Below are 18,205 nucleotides of genomic sequence, written 5' to 3' on the forward strand. Positions count from 1 at the left end.
TCAGATTTTTAATGCAATCATTGCCAGTGGCTACAGCCGTTAGCAATAATCACTGTATGTTCTCCCAGCCGGCAGAACACAATAGCTCTGTCGGAGGGATACACCTATCAACACTAACTGTGCTGATGGAGGAATCAAGCGATTTTCTTTCCTGCAACCCATAGTTGCAGAAAATAAAACTGCTCCATTTATGTCCTTGTGCTTGTGAGGAGAAATTATGTGAGGTAAAGCTGCTCAAAACATCATGAGAAGATCTGTGCTGTGCGCTGAGAAGCTTAGCACTAGAGGCAAAATCACCTCCCAAAATGGCCGTCGGACGCCTCAGAGCAGGAACGGCTACAGAAACATGGCCGCCCGCAATAGTAAACTGCACCATAGCGCGGATACAACAAAATGGCCGCCAATGGGAATTCCTAATGGAAGCAGCAGGCTACAAAAAAAATGGTGCTGGCGCCGAGTAAATGGCGGCAAAATTCCACAACGTGACTGAGAAGGCCTAAGGAGGCCCTTCCAAGCAAATACACCACCACAGAAAAAAAACACAGGCCAGACACCCCACAGCCCCCTGGTGGGAATATGAGCCCCCCCACAGGTCCACCCCGGCAGCAATAGACAGCAGAGGGAAATATGACAGAGAGCAGGGAAGGGAGAACAGGACCCCCGAACTCCAGGAATGCGCAGCTGTACCAGCCCGCCTAAGCGGGAGATACTGTACATACCCATCCAAGCGAGGACCCACTGATGCATTCCTGACAGGCATACAACCGCGCTGAAGGTAGCTGTCGGCCCGGTCCACTGTGAGTGAGACAACACCACATCCCAGTCATATGTGGACCTCGGAGCAGAAGCTCACAGGCCACCCCAGGAGTCATGGGGTATGTCGTGGCAGACCCAGCCTCTTTGCAAAGGTGTGCTCACGCTCGCTGGCCTGAGTAGACTACAAGGATCTATAATATCCAGCCTGTCTCTCAGCCGACAGTTGATATTAGATCCTTTCATGAAAAAAAAACAAATAAAACAAAATAACATTTTCCTCAGGGCACTGGGCCCAAATGGGGGCCATATGTCGTCCTCCTTGCTAGGCAGAAAGAAACTGAGGCTGCATACTGCAGGGAGGAGGGTTATGTCTGGAGGGACTGCCCCCTGGGCGGGGCTGTTCAACTCTGTTAAAGTAACATGTATTTAATTATCTAAAATGTTTCTGCCTAGTCCTCTCCTGTGAACAGGAACATAACCCACTTGTCAAGATTTAGGGAACCATGTCCGTCCATGGACGATAAGAGAAAAATAATTATTGTTCTACATAAAGATGGCCTTTGCTATAAGAAGATTGCCAAGATCCTGAAACTGATCTGCAACATGGTGGTCAAGACCATACAGTGGTTTAACAGGACAGGTTCCACTCAGAACAGGCCTCATCATGGTCAACCAAAGAAGTTGAGTGCACGTGCTCAGCATCATATTCAGAGGTTGTCGTTGGGAAATAGATGTATGAGTGCTGCCAGCATTGCTGCAGAGGTTGATAGGGGGGGTGCACAAGAAAGCCTGCAGTTTACTGAAGATAAGCATACTAAGGACATGGATTACAGTTCATTGAGGGAACCATAAATTCCAACATGTACTGTGATATACTTAAGCAGAGCATGACCCCCCTCCCTTCAGAGACTGGGCTGCAGGGCAGTATTTCAACTAAAGACCCCAAAGCAGCTAAAGGTAAAGATGATGGACTGGCCAAGCATGTCTAAACCATATTGGAGAACCTGTGGGGCATCCTCAAACGAAAGGTGGAGGAGCGCAAGGTCTCTAACATCCACCAGCTCCGTGATTGTCGTCATGGAGGAGTAGAAGAGAACCTGTGAAGCTCTGGTGAACTCCATGTCCAAGAGAGTTAAGGCAGTGCAGAGTAAGGAAAATAAGGGTGGCCACACAAAATATTGACACTTTGGGCACAATTTGGACATTTTCACTTAGGGGTGTACTCACTTTTGTTGCCAGTGGTTGACATTAATGGCTGTGTGTGGAGTTATTTTGAGGGGGAAAGCAAATTTACACTGTTATACAAGCTGTACACTCACTACTTTACATTGTAGCAAATTGTAATTTCTTCAGTGTTGTCATATGAAAATATACAATATATTTACAAAAATGTGAGGGATGTACTCACGTTTGTTAGATACTGTATTACCTACCACATAGGCTAGTATCTCTTCGGTGTCTCCTCTTTTTTAAACAGCACACATACTGGTGCTAGCTATAGATTTTATTTTTTAATTATTTATCTATCGATTCTACATTATATTGAGTTAATTTTTGTTTCTACACCCCCTTCGCTTGTTTGGAGCTTTTGCAATTCGATTGAGCACTTAGGAAAGTTTTTTACAATTGGTCTTGCTAGAAATCAGAAGTGCATCCACAGGGACGATGGTGCCATAATCATAATGCCCCTTTCACACTTATACGACTTGCCCCATGATTTGTGATGGCAAATTAGCATGACAAGTCGTTTCCCATGAGTTCCAATGACAACCATTCTTATTAGTACGACTTCAAGTCGTCCCAACTTCAAAAGTAGTCCCTGCACTACTTTGGTCTGAATTTGACACCACTTACACAGGCATTCCCTGAAATCGCTGCGAAATCACGTGACTTTGAAGTGACAGTAGTGTGAAAGGGGCCTAAGCAAGAGACCTGACAGTCAACCCTCCTCAAGGATTCTCTATAAGCAACGTGCAGGAAGTTTTGTGCCTGCCTGGGGCAATTCCATTGAGTAGTGGAATGGCTGCAGCTAACAAATGTTATAAGTAAATGCATTCTGTAGATACAAATATTAGTATTTCCCTTCAGAAAATAGGACGAAGAAAGTATAAAACTCTCTGAAGAAGGAATCAAATTTTTGGTAAAAAAAAAAGTCTGCCAAAGGAATTGCACAGCTTGGGCCACACTGTAATCTGTACTAGTCAGAAACGGAGACTTAGTGAATATTGGCATAGCCAATATGCAAAAGGAGCAACCAATTACCAATCAGAATGTATTCTTCATTGCTCCTGCAGCTTTGACTACAAAAAGGTGATTGCTTGTCAGGAATAACAGTTTCGCAAAGGTCTCATTAAAATATCCAAACATAACCCACAAGCCTGAGAATCCTGGTCATATTTGGGGGGGGGGGGGGGGGAACTACAAAGTATTCGCCTTCTTGAGACTTATTTTTTTTTTATTGTCAAACACTAAAAAAAAAAAAAAAAAAATGGATATTTTTTATATTGATTTGGAGAAAGTTACTCTTTAAGTAAAATCGCTAAAATAGGTTGCATAAAGCGATATTAAACCCCTTTTTATACATTTCAACAGTCAATTTAATCACTGCGCATACAGGGCCAGATTCACAGAGCGAGTACGCCGGCGTATCTACTGATACGCCGGCGTACTTTCAAATTTGACGCGTCATATCTTTAGTTTGAATCTTCAAACCAAGATATGACGGCTTTTGGCTTTGATCCGACAGGCGTACGGCTTCGTACGCCTTCGGATCGTAGGTGCAATACTTTGGCGCCAGCTGGGTGGAGTTTGCGTCGTTTTCCGCGTTGGGTGTGCTAATTAGCTTTTTCCGTCGATCCACGAAGGTACGCGCGGCCTTCGCATTCTCTTACGTCGTTGCTAGACGGCTTTTCCCGGCGTATAGTTAAAGCTGCTATTTTGCGGCATATAGATAGACTTGCCATGTTAAAGTATGGCCATCGTTCCCGCGTTGAATTTCGCGCAAAGCAAGGCGGGAATTTTCAAAACGAAGCATGCCCAGTTCAATTGGCGCGGGGACGCGCTTAATTTAAACGAATCACGCCCCCTACCCGCCGAATTGAATTACGCGCCGAGAGATACACTACGCCGCAGTAACTTACAGCGCAAAATCTTACTGGATTCGACTTAGAGCCAGGTAAGATACGGCGGCGTAGCGTATCTCTGATACGCTGCGCCTGGGCATTTCTATGTGAATCTGGCCCACAGCGTCTATCTTTTAAGCCTTGCCTAAGTTCCCGTTCCATCTGGTGCCATGACCAGTTCCCCAGGGTTCCTTCTTCAGGTGGACCCCTTTCTCTTGCAGCATCCTATGGAGTGACCCATGCATGCAGAGCCGGGTCGTCTTACACCAGGGATATGCAATTAGTGGACCTCCAGCTATTGCAGAACTACAAGTCCCATGAGGCATAGCAAGAATGAGAGTCACAAGCATGACACCCAGAGGCAGAAACGTGATGGGACTTGTAGTTTTGCAACAGCTGGAGGTCCGCCAATTGTATATATCTGCCCTACACTGTGTGCGTCGATATAAACAAAACCCCTCCCCATAGCCTAGGATGGCAAGGCACTCCCCCACTCCTCCCAGTTAACTGACTGGAGACTGCATTTCACTGTCAACTATTTCCTTTCAGGCCCTACTCAAACTTGGCGATTTGGAATTGGGGGTGGAATCATCGAGATTCTGCCTGGCATTGCCAATTGCCTGGCAATAGGTGCATTAGGTTCATTTTAACCACTTAAGACCCGGACTAAAATGCAGCTAAAAGGACCAGGCCCCTTTTTGAGATTCGGCACTGCGTCGCTTTAACTGACAATTGCGCGGTCGTGCAACGCGGCTCCCTAACAAAATTGGCGTCCTTTTTTTCCCACAAATAGATCTTCCTTTTGGTGGTATTTGATCACCTCTGCGGTTTTTATTTTTTGTTGCTATAATAAATACCCCCGAAAAATATATTAAAAAAACTATTTTTTTCCTCAGTTTAGGCCGATACGTATTCTTCTACCTATTTTTGGTAAAAAAAAAATAAAAAATATCGCAATAAGCGTTTATCAATAGGTTTGTGTTTACAAAATAGGTGATTTATAGCGTTTACAAAATAGGGGATAGTTTTATTGCATTTTTTATTTTTTATTTTTTTTTTTTACTACTAATGGCAGCGATCAGCGATTTTTTTCGTGACTACGACATTATGGCGGACACATCGGACAATTTTGACCCATTTTTGGGACCATTGTCATTTTCACAGCAAAAAATGCATTAAAAATGCATTGTTTACTGTGAAAATGACAATTGCAGTTTGGGAGTTAACCACAAGGGGGCTCTGAAGGGGTTAAGTGTGACCTTATCTGTGTTTCTAACTGTAGGGGGGTGTGGCTGTAGGTGTGACGTCATCGATTGTGATTCCCTATATAAGGGAACACACGATCGATGACGGCGCCACAGTGAAGAACGGGGAAGCTGTGTTTACACACAGCTCTCCCCGTTCTTCAGCTCCGGGGACCGATCACTAGAGTCCCGCGGCGCTTCGGACCGGGTCGCGGGCGCGCGCCGCAACCCACGGCTGGGCATTATACAGCCCAGCCGTGCCATTCTACCGACGTATATCGGTGTTAGGCGGTCCTTAAGTGGTTAAATGGTGCTCCAAACGCAGTGCGATTCTCCCGGGAATGCCCCGTGGAAAATCACACTGCAATTGCGCCAAAACTAGACAAAAAATTGTGTGAAACTTGTCGCCCGAAAAGAAGCAGGAGCTTATTCTGGGCAACAAACACGCATTGGGCAGCCAATTGAAGTGAATGGGCTGTCCTATGAGTGACACGCGGAATTGCGTAAAAATCGTAAATGGAAATGAGAGTTCCCGCTACGCATAGTGTCAATGGGTCCTGAAACTTTTATTACTTTGTCTCCAATGTTGACAGTGGTTAGCACGTCATGGATCAATGGGTTGACGAATGTAAACAAACTTGTTTCCATTTATAAAAAGGTACCTCTGATCCATCACATTTAGGTCCAGAATAGAATAGACACAAGTCTGTTTACATCAGCCTGCTCATAGCCCAACAAGGACTTTGCGATCAGGTCCTTTGGAAAAAAATGACAGATGGACCTGATTGCAAAGCCCTTGTGAAGGGGACCATAAAGTACAAACACAATGAGCAATTACAGTTGCATTTTCTGTTGGATTGAGATCTGGACTCAGATTAGCCTTACTGGACAACTCTGAAGGCCTCTGGTATCTTGTAGAGTGCATGAGGTTTTTATCAAGGGTTTTCCTGTATTTACTGAACCATCACATGCCTTTCAGACCCCGTTTTAGAGAAGCATCCCAACAGCATGTTGCTAACTAATCCCACCAAAGACAGTATTTTGACCGATACCCAAAATAAAATACAAAAATTATTCATGGAACAATCTTCCTGCTGACTTTTTTTTGTAGTTTTTGACCCTCTCCCATAAAACTACGACTGAAAAAAAAAAACACCCAGGCAACAGCTGTATGCACAGTCTCTCCAATATCAATTACTGAGGCTTCTAACTTCTTTGGGGTGGCCCTACGTTTTAGTGGCTTTCCTCACTAGCTTCCTTTTTTGGTGGTCACTTATTTTTGGAGGATAGCCCATTCTTGTAACTTACTATATCACACTCTCAATTTCTTAAATGATTTGACTGTATTTAAAGCATATTGAGCGATTGGGAAATGTTCTTGTATCTATTCAAACTTGTGCTTTTCAAACACATTTTTCTGTCTGAAATGTTCTTTTCCTTTACAGTGTAGTTTATGCCATTATCTCACCAGAAGTTGGGCCTTCAGATACATGTGTATTTAAACTACTATTAAAATGATACCTCTTAAATTAGACATAGATCATTTCCATGTTATGAACCACAGTTTAGGAAGAAAAAGGCTTCACCAGTGATTTAGGTGCATCATTGTATTCTTATGCAATTCATTATTTTATGTTTTTTTAATGGTAGTAAATGTAAAACACTTTGCAGAGATCCGTTTTCACTTTGACATCACAGAGTCGATTTCTATTTTCCGATGTTAAAAATCATCATTTTAAAAAACCAATGGCATTTTAACACATAGGAATGCTGCCAGCTGGACCTACATGTATATGTATTTTAGATAATTTTGCTTTTAGCTAAATAGATCTCTCTTAGGAACCATGACATTTTCAGGTCACCAATCCAGCTATGCTATCTGGCTGGACTGTGTAAGGACTCCATCTTTTCTGAATAGACTTTGGCATGTAAAATAGCTCCAAAATGTATTTCAACTGTCTATTTATCCATATGGCTGATTTTAAGCTTTAAATACGATAAATCAATGCACAATAAGGCATGTTTCTACATCCTCTGTACCATATTGCTTTATCTGCAATAAACTCCATCCAAGCGCAGAGAACGCATTCAGAATTCCCTTTCTTTCACCTTTTTATTGGCTTCAATTTCATCACTCTATTTTTAACCTTGTGAATTCCTAGAAAAACACCAGGTTATTAAGAGTATGTATAAAACTTACTTCAGCTTCAGGGGAATTATATATGATTTAATATATTAATATTTATATTCATAAAACAGCAGCTCTGAACTCAATCCTTCTTCTGTTTAGTATGCCTACTGACACATTTCTAAATGATTCTGTGTGTCAGTTGCAGGAATATGGGTCTCAGCCATAGGTGCAACCCATTTTGGGTCCACTTAAAAATTTACAATTTATTTTGTTAGGTTATGTGATGTTTGGTGTTTTATCAAAAGGTAGAAATGTAAAGTGCCCGTTTAAAGGCAGCATTCACCTCACCAGATAGACACTGGCAGTGCATGGTATCAGTTTGTGGGTTTGGGAGGTGTGGAAATGATTTTAAAGGCTTAATTCACCCTTTAAATAAAATGGATTATGCAGTCAAGGGACCCCAGTAGTTTAAAATACACTGTGCAATTTGAAAAATATTGCTTAATGTAATTTCTATACCTGTAGGCCATTTGCAGCACCCTCCAAGGCCTGGCAGGAAAATGTGCCTATTGGCTGCATTGAGCCCTTGTCCTTAGCAACAAATGATTGAGCAGTCTCCTAAGTTCAAAAGCTGTGTAGTGTGCTTAGTGGGTCCTTGTGACGGTATTGGTATGATATCCCCGTCAACGTTCCCTTCTTCCCATAACGAAAATCACCCCAATATTCCACGAGGAGGGATATCCCTGGAATCGCCCAGAAAGCCACACATGCCAAGCTTACTGCTAGAACAAGACACTTTAATGACACAAAAACTCAGCTTATATGTGGTTACAACCTGTTAGGAACGCCCCCCTCACACAGTGGGGTTTCCCATACAGATTATAGGAGACAAGTCGGAGCCGACCATGCAGACACGTTTCTTTAGATAAAGAAATCAGTGGAGTTAATTAATACACTGAAGCAATCAGAATAATTAACATACTACTTCTCTAATCATTTAGCCTGATGATACAATACACATCTTTTAAGGGTAAACACAGATCTTCTTCACACAACACAATAGACCAATTAACGTTTAGAATAGTGAGGGGACATTAGCACGTCAATAACCTGTCAGAGGAATGAATCACACATGAAATTCCTTTCTACCTCTACCCATATGGCTAGCAGGGAGCAGTAAACTGAGACATATAGGCAAATGTATCACAATGGCCCCCCTTTTGCTCCCTGCTCCGGCAAACCCGGTTGGACCTTCCCTGGTCCAGTAGGGTTGACGGGTTCAGAGCTTTTAGTCCGAGGTTAACTCCGTTTGGCATGACTGACCTCCCTTGACAACTGCTTCAGACTCAGGTATGTCACCGGGTCGTCAGATCACACGCCGGTCAGTCCCCAAGTCTTTGTGCGATCTGCAAAGTCACCAGAAGTCAGTGTGAAGACAGCGAATGGGTCTGTGTGCCGCCGTCTAGGTGTCCCGCTATGGGAGGGGGCAGGTTATGGCTCTGAAGTGACAATCACAGGAGATTCATAAAAAAAAAAAGTTATATTTGTTGAAATGCTGTAGCACTGGTGCTCAGAGTCCGTGGGGGGGGGGGGAGAGGGGACTCAGAGCCCCATAAGGTCAGCCACCCCCTGCTCCCTCCGCAGCCGCCGGTTCTCCTCTTTGAGCTTCTCCAGCTCCATCTCCAGTTCATGGAGCCTGGGGGGGTCAGCCCGCTGTGACCTCAGGTGGTTGTTCTCCTCCTCCATGCGGCTTATGCACTCCTCCAGCTCTATGTACTCACGGATCAGATCCTGCTTGCTCATGTCCTGCAGGCTTTCCACGTGGTCCTTCATCATCAGGAACTGGGTGGTGGTGTAAGGGGCCACCGGTGGGCCCTTGGCGAACATCTCGGCCCGCATCTGGGGCGCCCGCTGCGATTCCATCTCCTCCCAGGTGCGCTGGTTATATGACTTCCAGGACCTCTTCTTCTTGGAGGGTAGCTGGTGGTGCCTCTTTCTGCCCAGCTCCCTCCAAGGCCCCTCCGGCTCATGGCTGTCGCCCATGACCAGCTGACAATGGTGTTCCCTGTTGTCCGTAATAACAGATTGTACCATGAGGGCTTCGTAAGGGGTGCCCAATGGTTCTTCCTGACCCAGCTCCTGGGGATCCCAAGCCGAGTCTACACAATGGGCTGCTGCTGGTGGGCGGTACCCAGGTTGAGACCAATTTGACCTGGTGTTGTCATTCATGGGGCAATTCTGCTTGAAGTGACCCAATTGTTTGCACCGGAAGCAGCGTTGTTCGTTGTCCTCCTGGCGTGGGTAGCGAGGGCTATATGTCATCGGTCTGTTAGGCGGTTGGTATCTAGCGGCTGGTGGGTGTGAGGGCGCCGTTGGTTGTGGGGGTTGTACCCGTGGTGTGACCTGGTTTGTCTTGCGAGTATCCGCATATTCATCCGCCAACTTCGCGGCCTCTGGTAGAGTCATGGGCCTGCGATCTCTCACCCAATCCTTGACGTCCGTCTGGATGTGATTGTAAAATTGCTCCAGGAGCATTAGTTGCAAAATGTCCTCTGCGGTGGTGGCCTGGCTGCTGTTAACCCAGTTAGAGGCCGACAGGGACAACTGGCATGCCCATTCTGCGTAAGAGTCTTTCGTGGTTTTGCGTGAGTCCCTGAACTTCTGTCGGTGGGACTCTGGGGTTACCGCATAACGAGCCAGGAGCACTTCTTTAACCCTGGCGTAGCTATGGATATCCTGATCTGGCACGGTCCGGAAAGCATCAGAAGCTTTGCCTGACAATATTGCAACCCACTCTCTTCTAGCTATTCGGTGCAGGTTACATTGTCGCTCAAAATCCGCCAGGTAGTTATCAATTTCACAGTCCTTTTCATCAAAAGCTTTAAAAGCGCTAAACGGAATCTTCCTTGCGTCTGCTGTGCTGTACTCACTGTTCGGAGAAGGTGCGGCTGCTTGTTGGACTGCTGCCAGTTTTAACTGTAGTTCTGCGTCCCTTATTTGTTTAGCCTCCTTCGCTAACAGGTCCATCACTCTCAGCACCACATCTGCCGTTGGGTTCGGGCCGAACCACGCTAGCTTCTCTCTCATTAGCTTGTTGGCTGGCGATTCCTCCTCCTGAATCACTGGTGTCTCCATCTCTTGTACTGCTGGCGTTGCTGCAATCCCGTCCTCCTGGTCTATCTCCATTGATTCTGCTATGATGACCCGCTTGGTTTTGTTGCTAGCAATCCTTCCACGAACTTCCAGTAGTTCGTCCCGTGTCTGCTTGGAATCCGGGTGTGAAGGGGAATAGAAGGGAAAAATCCCACCGCTGCCAACCAATTGTGACGGTATTGGTATGATATCCCCGTCAACGTTCCCTTCTTCCCATAACGAAAATCACCCCAATATTCCACGAGGAGGGATATCCCTGGAATCGCCCAGAAAGCCACACATGCCAAGCTTACTGCTAGAACAAGACACTTTAATGACACAAAAACTCAGCTTATATGTGGTTACAACCTGTTAGGAACGCCCCCCCTCACACAGTGGGGTTTCCCATACAGATTATAGGAGACAAGTCGGAGCCGACCATGCAGACACGTTTCTTTAGATAAAGAAATCAGTGGAGTTAATTAATACACTGAAGCAATCAGAATAATTAACATACTACTTCTCTAATCATTTAGCCTGATGATACAATACACATCTTTTAAGGGTAAACACAGATCTTCTTCACACAACACAATAGACCAATTAACGTTTAGAATAGTGAGGGGACATTAGCACGTCAATAACCTGTCAGAGGAATGAATCACACATGAAATTCCTTTCTACCTCTACCCATATGGCTAGCAGGGAGCAGTAAACTGAGACATATAGGGAAATGTATCACAGTCCCCTGCTGGCGCAACTAGCTCCTCTTCTTCTTTGTTTATCTCCTTAGCAAACCTCTTTTTAAGGGGCAACACCCATGGGCTCGAACCCACATGAATTGCATTTAGGTAAAAAAAATATCAAAACCACTTTAAGCTAAATTTTTCAAAACTACACAGTATATTTTAACCTACCGGGGTCCCTTGGTTGCATAGTCCACTTAATTCACAAGGTAAACTCCAACATAAAGATTTCACCAAACTCACATCATGCACTGGCAGCATCTACCAAATATTCACAACCAGGTATGACTCGTGGTTGGAGGATGGGGGAAGGGGTGGTGTTAAAAACAAAAAAGATGACCCACCTTTTTAGGTTCCCCAACTTCCAACCCTTCCGCCCCCACCCCCTCAGCTGCGAAGGCAGTGGGTTGAGGGTTTTCAGATGCAATGCTTTTGCGCTTACTGCAGACATTATCCCAGTTACATTCTGCGGGCAGTAGCACTACCAGACTCAACTCATTCAAAAAAATGGGGACACAGTTCAAGTGTACGCCATTATAGCATGTTGGTGCGGGTGCAGCATTTAAAAAAACAAAACTGTGATGTTAAGACATTAAGGGGCATTATGTTGCCTCCTTCCTGTCTGTCAAATGTCTCTGAAAAGTGTTCCAAGTGGCATTTTAGTCGCACATCCAAATTAGCCAAAAATGAAAACATGCCACCTGCAACAATTTTGTTCCTACCGAAATACTGCTACTCAAAACTAAACTTAATGTAGCTGTATGCCCACCTGGCCTCACAAACACCTTCAAGTATAAACATGATTTGGTTATTGTTAATTAACTTAAGAATTCCGACAACAGTCCAGTCTAAGTGTCAAAAAAACACAGACAGCCAGTATAATTTTGTTGAAAGTACAGTATACGTATCCTTAAATGACATGAAAAGCACAAAACACAGAAAATGCATCAGGGCCTATTTTAGGTGTGACGCGTCGGTTTCTCAGCTAGTAGTGCCAAAACAGTCAGTTTGATCCACGCCAGATATAGTTTTCAGGGCTTTTCAGTACACTTATTTAAATTTATTTTATTTATTTATTTATTAAAATTCTTAAAAGTACAAAAAAGTACAAAACGCAGTCAGTTACCCGTAGGCCTCGATGCGCCGAGAACAACAATACAGCAACAACCAAAAAAACACACACAGGCAGCGGAACAGATCAAATTTAAAATAGTAGCAGATCAAAGAACTATAAAAACCTATGTAATTCCATAGGCTAGACTGAAAAGCTCAGTTTTTAAAAGCTTCCTGAACTTAAAAAGATCATTCTCAAGCCTTAATTTTAGAGGCAGGGAGTTCCAAAACTGTGCTCCCTGGACCGCACTCGTCCTCCCTCCGCATTTTTTCTTACGAAATTTAGGAATCACCAAAGTTTCCAAATTAGCCGACCTTAAGGTATGGTTGGGCACATACTTGGTGAATTTTTGCTGCAGGTACACTGGCCCCTTGCCATGGGTAGCCCTGTGCACCATGCATCCAGTCTTAAACAGAACCCGTTCCTTCACGGGTAGCCAATGCAGGGCTCTCAGCGATGGCGTGATGTGGTCACGACGACCAACACCCGTGAGTAGCCTCGCAGCGGCATTCTGAATAAGCTGTAATTTGTGCATGATGTTATTAGGTAAACCCAGGTACAAAGCATTACAATAATCTAATCGACTTCCAATAATGGCATTGACCATGGAGATCTTATGCGATTCTTCAATGAAGCGAAAAGTCGACCTCAGGAGTTTCAAGTGGAAGTGACAAGAACTCACCACCTGGTTTACCTGTGGTCGTAGCGTCAATCTCTCGTCCAAGATGATTCCCAAATCCCTGACCTGGGTGACTGGCACTGGGACCGATGAAAACGAGTCCGGCCAGGTAGGGAAACCGCCCGACCATGGCTGATTGCATAAAACCATGCACTCAGTCTTGGAGCCATTGAGCATAAGATAATTGGCCCCCATCCAGGCTTGAATTTCCTCCAGGCAGGTGGCCAGAGTTATCTGTGCCCCCCCATCCCTGGGCAGAGGAATGTAGAACTGGGTGTCGTCAGCGTAGACATGAAAAGATAGGTTGTGGCGGCGGATGATATATAGCAGAGGCCTCAGATAGATGTTGAACAGGAGCGGCGATAACGCCGACCCTTGAGGGACTCCACAGAACAGGGGACTATCAGAAGAGCAGTGCAGTCCCAGCCTTACTCTCTGAACCCTGTCCAGCAGAAATGAGGTCATCCATGCCAATGCTATACCATCAATGCCTGCCACAGTCCCTAATCGATCAAGCAGTCTAGAATGATCGATGGTATCGAATGCTGCCGACAGATCCAGCAATACCAAGGCCGAAGCCTCATTTCTGTCCAGGGCCCAGAGTAGATCATCCTGGACTTTGGTCAAGGCGGTTTCAGGACCTCTTCCTGGTCGGAATCCAGATTGAAAATCATCGAGAATGGAATTGGACTCGAGATGGGGCTGAATTTGCCACACTGCGGCTCGTTCCATGATTTTTGCCAGAAATGGTAGAGTTGAAATGGGACGATTATTGCTCAACACGGAGCGTGCCAGGTTAGCTTTCTTCAGCAGGGGAATAATCACCGCCCGCTTCAGAATACCCGGCACTGTTCCAGTGGAGAAGGAAGTATTTACAATGTCGGCAATAAAGGGGGCCAATGTCTCTGCGGCGTCCTTCACTAGTTGCGCAATGCAAGGATCAAATGATGAGGACGAGGCTCTAAGAGACTTGAGGATATTCAGAATATCTAAAGTAGAGACATCCACAAAACTAGAGAATCTTGTACCTTCATAGATGGGACAATATTCCTCAATATCTACTACTTTGATATTGTTCCTAATAATTTCTATCTTTTCATTAAAATAATTTGATAAAATATTACAAAACTCTGGTGAAGCTTCTTCTTCCGGCTGTCTACATGCTGGATTAGCTAGATTTTTCGCAACTCTAAAGAGTTCAGCTGCTGCATTTTTAGCATTAGCAATTTTTTCAGAGAAAAACTGCTTTTTGGCAGTTTGTATCCCTAGTTTATAGTTCCTCAGGGCTGCGGTATATACCTCCTTGGAGGCGGGCGCCGGATTTTTTCTCCACGCTTTCTCCGCTGCTCTGCACTTCCATTTTAAACTTCTGGTCACCTGGGTAAACCAGAGGGGATTATTATTTGCTTTCCTAATGCAATGATTTCTCTTTAGGGGGGCTAAGTAGTCGAGCGCTTTTGTAATAGCCGTATTGAAAAAATTAATTTTCTCAGCTGCGACTTTAGTGGACTCAAACGATGCCTTATCAATATTCAACAGGAAGTGGTTACTAAAAGCCTTAACAGATATTTTAGTGAGATTTCTCGAAAATTTTGGAATACTGTTCCTATTAGGAACATGAGGTGACTTTTTGCGAAATTTATGGCTGTGATCAAATAATATTAATTTGTGATCACTCCATATAATCTCTTTCGGGGGATATACTTTCTCTATACATCCTGACTGGAAAAGCCAGTCCAGGGTGTGGCCCGCTTTATGAGTAGCCCCTATGACATCTTGGCTATAGCCAATGGAGTTTGCAAATGCAATCAACTGCTGGGCTTCCGAATTATTTACATCGTCAGCCCAGCAATTGAAATCTCCCAAGACTATAGATTGGGCAAATGAACAGCAAAATTCACACAGGTATGTCTTCCAATGCTGGGGGTTCTCACCATCTTTGCAAAAAAAACAAAAAGGGCGTGCCTTCCTTCTCCCCTGGAGAACCACATATCCAGCTGTATTTTATCCAGTTTTATTTACTTACAACATCCAAGTGAAATATATCAACACCAAACATGTCAGAAAACATTCAACTCAAAAACAGAATCACTGAGTTGTAAAAAGGATCAACCCCCTCCTAAAAATGACTTGTGTAGTTAAGGTGTAGTTAATCACCTTCTCAATGGCACACAAAGCCATTTGACTTTCAACTGTGATCAGCTGTGGTCATTTTGATTAGCTCAGCATGAAATAAGCTTTCCTGGAATATTTCCCTCCCTGGTAGTGCAACTGAAGCAATCAACTGTAGGTGGCAAGGCACTGTCACCAGAAACTCCAGAATAAAGTTGTGGAAAAAGAATTCAAAGGCTTTATCAATGCCTAGAAGCACAGTGAAGTCTATTATTAAGAAGTGGACAAAATAAAAGAGCCAAGAGGAAACTGGTCAGAGAGGCTACCAAGAGGCTTACAGCAAGCAGTTGCAGGAATTTATGACAAAGTGAGGTCATTGTGTGCATGTGACAACAATATCACAAATTCTCCACAAATGTGGTTTGTATGGGAGGGTTGCAAGAAAAAGCCACTCCCCAAGAAAGGCCACAAAGTCACGACTAAGCTTTGCCAAAACGCACCTTGACGATTCAGAGGCCACATGGAAAAAGGCGTTCTGGTCAGATGAGACTAAAATTGAATTATTTGGCCTCAAAACCAAACAATAGGTCTGGTGGAGATCCAATACAGCTCACCATCCAAATAACATCATTCCTACAGTAAAGCATGGAGGTGGTCATCTCCTGTTATGGGGGTGTTTCTCTGCAGCAGGGACTGAAGTACTTGTCAGGACAGAAGGAGAAATGTATGAGGAAAAATACAGTCAAAAGGGAAATCTGACCTATTTTTAGAAAGTGGTCAATGGGAAGGTGGTTTACCGTCCAACATGAAAATGGTCCAAAGCACACAACAAAAACTACCACACAGTGGTTGAAGGAGAAAAAAGGTGAATGTAAGCCTAGACTTAAACCCCATTGAAAATCTGTGTAATGACCTGAAGACTGCAGTCCACAAATGGTCACCATCAAATTGAACTGAACTTGAGCAGTTCTGCAAAGAGTGGACAAATATTGCAAAGTTTAGATGAGCAAAGTTAGCAGACATATGCGGACAGACTAAAGGATGAAATTAAAGCAAAAGGTGGTTTAACAAAATACTGACACAAGGGGTAATCCTTTTTCCAACTCGGTGACACAAGGCATAATCCTTTCTCCAACTCAGTTATTCGGTTTCTGAGTTTAAAAAAAAAAAAATTCTGACATGTTGTTGTTATATCTTTTACTTGGATGTTATAAGTTGCACTGAGTAAGGCTTCATTTACACGGTACGTTTTTTACAACCTCTCTGAACGATTTAACTTGACAGATAGTAACCCGCATTTAAATTGCGTTACATGTCGCGTTTAGCAGTGTTTTGCCGTGTTTGCATTTCAAAGCAAAAAAAAATAGCCAAAAATGAAAAGCGCCTGTACGCGAGTTACCGCTTGGTGCTTGAAATGGCTTTAAACTCAGCTTCTGAACCCATTTTATTGCGTTTCAAAAAAATCTTCTAAACTCAACTGCCTAGAAATTACTGTAAAGAACCCCGTGTACATGCAAGATAACAGAGGAGAGTTCAGAAGCAGCTGAAAAAAAATGCCCAACTGTTGCTGGATTAATAAAAAAACAGTGTGTCTTCATTTCAGACTGAAAAGCACCAAAATGTGATTTGAAAGGGGGGCGATTATTTTCTATACCAATCGTCTGTGGGTACCTGTCATTACATATAATAATAAAATCGATATGTTATTTGGTGTTGGTTAGCATTAAGTTTGTGATATGAAGCTTTTATTATAACCCCCTTCCTCTGTTTCAGTTTAGCTGTTGATACTTTCAAATTCCAGTTAAGTGTTTCTCTTGCCGACATGGACAGTACTACATGGAAAGGCAGCTTTTGAATGGTTAGCACACAGCTCAGGCTGTCTAGTGATGATTCACCAGTAATCGGATTGTGAAACTTCTCTCCTTTTATCTCTTCCTGTACAGAAAAATCCAATAAATGAGTGACTACAAAGCAAACTATTTCTTTGTCGACTGCAGGAAAACCATTACAGTTAAGGTGCGATCGGCTGCAACCAACAAAAAAGGCCCCGTACTGCAGTATTTGAATTTGAGATAAACGTGAACCTGTGCTGTGCCAATGCAAGGCAGAGCAACATGCTAGTCCTCATGCATAGTGGGCTGCTTTTACAGGTATTTGGCTTTTTTTCCCTCTAAATGCCCCTCTATGTTAGTTTATATGTCCATCCATACATAGGTGTTTACAGGTGTATCTGAAGAGGAGAGTTTACAAAACAAACATGCTCACTAGCCACTCGATTGTTATTACAAGAGAGGGGATGTCCGTCCCCCACCGTTGCTCTCAAGGGCTCTCCCGTGCCACCGGAAGACCCGAGCGACCAGCCGGCATGTCCGCCAGCTGGCTAGACAGCCAAGCAAAGCTGGAATCGGCTTTGATCGGCTGTTCGTAACAGTAAACCGGCTTACCTTTCACTGCTTATTGCTGTCACAAGAATGCACAGGAGGACAAGGGCACTTAAAAAAATAAAAATAAAAATTGAATTAGAAATTAATTTTTTTTTTTAACTCTTGCTGTCACAGCAAGAGTTAAAAAAAAAATTTAATTTCTAATTCAATTTTTATTTTTATTTTTTTAAGTGCCCTTGTCCTCCTGTGCAAAGGCGAACACGCTTGTCACACGCAAACAGCAATAATTTCACACATGTGAGGCATCACCGTGAACAGATGATCATGGGGAGTAATTCTAACACTAGACATCCTCTGGTAGTCACCTGTAAAGGCTTTTAAAATCTCGCCTATGGATAGCAAAATTGACATTGTTTGTCGCCATTGCGTGACAAGTTTGGTATCGATTTATTTGGCGTAACATCATCCTTTATATTTTACAACAAAAATTGACTTATGCATTTTTATTTTATTTTTTTTTTATTAAAAAAAACACAAGTGTATTTCCTCAAAAAATTGTGTTTGAAAAAACACTGAGCAAATACCGTGTGGCATAAAAAAATGTCAAAACCTACCAATTTATTTTCTAGAGCCTCTGCTTTAAAAAAAAAAAAAAAAAAAACACACACACATAATGTATGGGGGTTCTAACTGATTTTTTAGCAAATAGAGATTGTTACATATAAATAAAAAGTGGCAGAAAAGGCCGGACTGGAGGTACTTAAGGACGCGGCGACCACCCACTC

At 43.6% G+C, this 18,205-nt stretch overlaps 1 protein-coding gene across 2 annotated transcripts in view; it reads right to left on the reverse strand.

The window, feature by feature from the left end:
* Positions 1 to 18,205, reverse strand: part of B3GLCT (beta 3-glucosyltransferase) — a 604,827-nt gene that overhangs the window by 490,468 nt on the left and 96,154 nt on the right. The gene's annotated exons all lie outside the window — the stretch shown is intronic.

This window comes from Rana temporaria, chromosome 2, assembly GCF_905171775.1.
Source record: "Rana temporaria chromosome 2, aRanTem1.1, whole genome shotgun sequence".
In the NCBI taxonomy this organism is placed as follows: Eukaryota; Metazoa; Chordata; class Amphibia; order Anura; family Ranidae; genus Rana; species Rana temporaria.